General features: G+C 41.3%; 1 pseudogene; it reads left to right on the top strand.

Moving 5' to 3' along the window:
• Positions 1 to 1,991: 1,991 nt before the first annotated feature.
• The window catches only part of LOC101581826, a 590-nt pseudogene continuing 180 nt past the window's right edge, over positions 1,992 to 2,401 (top strand).

The raw sequence follows: 2,401 nt of genomic DNA, 5'->3' as shown, positions 1-2,401 counted from the left end.
GCTTTTGGGTCTGATAAGCTCCGTGAAATCCCCTCAGGATTTATCCTGAGATCCTGTACCTCAGATTGTAGAACCTTTATCAGTGCAGCCATGTGGATGAGTCACAGCCATTGCTTGGCCAGTGTGCTCTCTGTGAAAGCCTGAGAGAATGTTTTCTCTCCATGTGACTCTCCTTAGGCACACTCTACATCATCGATCACTTTCCTCTTTGGCCCCATAATCTCCTTGATCAGAAAATTTGGGACATTACTGAGTTACATGACATTAGAGTACAAGTTCTCATATGTCATGAGTCTTAATTGACCTTAGAAGGCTAGGACCAAAATGTTGGCTTTCCTTGCGGCCCTCTTTTTTCTCTAATTTTGGTCTGCAAACTTAGGTTGTTAACCATCCAGAAGACAAGCTTATTGTTATTACCATACAACTTAGGCTGTTAAGCTTAACCTCACTATCTGTCTGCATATCAAACATCTTAGGCATAATATGGAACAGGTATTTTTCATCAAGTATTGGTATGTTGAACTTTATAACTATACTCTTAAGTGAAATAAATCAGACATATTTCTTTGGCGTAAGAAAATGGAAGTGTAAATAAGGATCAAGATATATAATGGATATTGTGAAATAGAAAAAAATGTTCAAATAAGAAGGGGAACTAAGGAAGAGGGAGAGGGGAAGGAAGGAAGGGAAAAGATGAGAACAGAAGAAAAAATAGAAACAAAGCTTTTGCAAATAAGATGGGTTGAAAGAATCAAGTTATATCATATACAGGTATAAATTGCTTATAATATCATTATACCTAAAATGTACCAATAAACAATTTTAAAAAATGAAATTAGCTAGGTAGATAGCTCCATGGCATAAACACCTGCCTAGCAAGCACAAGGTTTCAGGTTTGACACCTAGTACCCCCCCCAAAAAAAAAAAGGAAAGAAAAAAATTAGCTTAGGAGAGAAAAGAAAAACAAATAAGTTCTTGATCTTGTGGAACTTACATATCACATATCAGCAGGAGAGAGAGATAAGAAGCTGATTTTTGTGATACAAAATTCTCTAGAGATGTCTGGAATAGTGTAGTGAAATCCTGTCCTTTTTTTTTTTTTTTTTTTTAATGCATTTTCTGCAAGGTCTTACTACGCACCTCAGATTCATAGTGATTCTCATTTTGAAGCCTCCCAGCACTAGGATTACAGGCATGCACCACCACCACACCCAGGCTCCATGGCTGGCGAGTCATGTGGTGCCAAGGATCAAAGCCCATCCCTACACTTACCTAAGCATGCACTTAGTTTGCTGAGCTATCTCACTGGCCCTAAAACCATATCTTAAGATAAAAATTTTATTCTTTTTTTTTTTTTTTCTTGTGGTACTGGGAAATGAACCCTGGGCCTTTACACTAAACCTCCTCAGTACCCTACCTCCTTAAATTTTACATTTCAGGTGTTGCTAAATTTCCCACACTGACTTCATCTTGCAGTCCTCCTTCCTCAGCCTCCCACAAACATGTGATATCACACCTGGAAAGATAAGCATTGTAAAGGGCTGATGAGGTAGCTCAGTGCAAAGTTCCTGCATTTGGTACCAGTATCTCCAAGGAAAAAAGAAAAGTAAAGGAAATAGAAAATATTTATTCATTAGTATTTTTATCCAGATAGTCTGAAACCATAGTCACATAAATTAATAGTATTTATCTCATATGACAAGTGGATGGCATGGCAGAGACCAAAGAATACTGTTTTTACATGAGGAAACGTACCCAAGATAAAAGTTCTGTGGTTATAGTGAAGGTAAGAAAATCTTTAAGGGTAAGTCAAACCTTATGCTTCATTACACAATAAAATCAAGGGATTGCCCCACTGGCCTCTCTGAAAAGCCATCTTTGCCCTGTTCCCGGACCGGCTTCCTGCTCGCTGCAGCCACCTCTGCAGAGCGCCTCTGCGGTGTATTGCAGCTGTCTCACCAGAGTCCTGGAACTCTCGCTTTTTCACCCGCTGCACCGAACCACCAGCGTGCCCCACCATGTCAGACGCTGCCGTGGACACCAGCTCCGAGATCACCACCAAGGACTTGAAGGAGAAGAAGGAGGTCATGGAGGAGACGGAGAACAGCAGAGACGCCCCCGCCAATGGGAACGCTAAAGAGAATGGCGAGCAGGAGGCCGACAACGAGGTAGGCGAGGAGGAGGAGGAAGAAGGCGATGGTGAGGAAGAGGACGGAGACGAGGAGGAGGAGAAGAGGCAGCTATAGGCAACCGGGTAGCTGAGGACGACGACGTGGATACCAAGAAGCAGAAGACTGATGAGAATGAACAGATAGCAAAAAAAGGAAAAGTTAGCTAAAAAAAAAAAAAAAAAAAAAAACAGAGCCGTGACCTATTCACCCTCCACTTCCCGTCTCAGAAT

Source organism: Octodon degus, unplaced genomic scaffold (assembly GCF_000260255.1).
Source record: "Octodon degus isolate 3935 unplaced genomic scaffold, OctDeg1.0 scaffold00081, whole genome shotgun sequence".
Classification (NCBI taxonomy): domain Eukaryota; kingdom Metazoa; phylum Chordata; class Mammalia; order Rodentia; family Octodontidae; genus Octodon; species Octodon degus.
The sequence above is the reverse complement of the archived record's forward strand: the minus strand, read 5'-3'. Positions and strand labels throughout refer to the sequence as shown.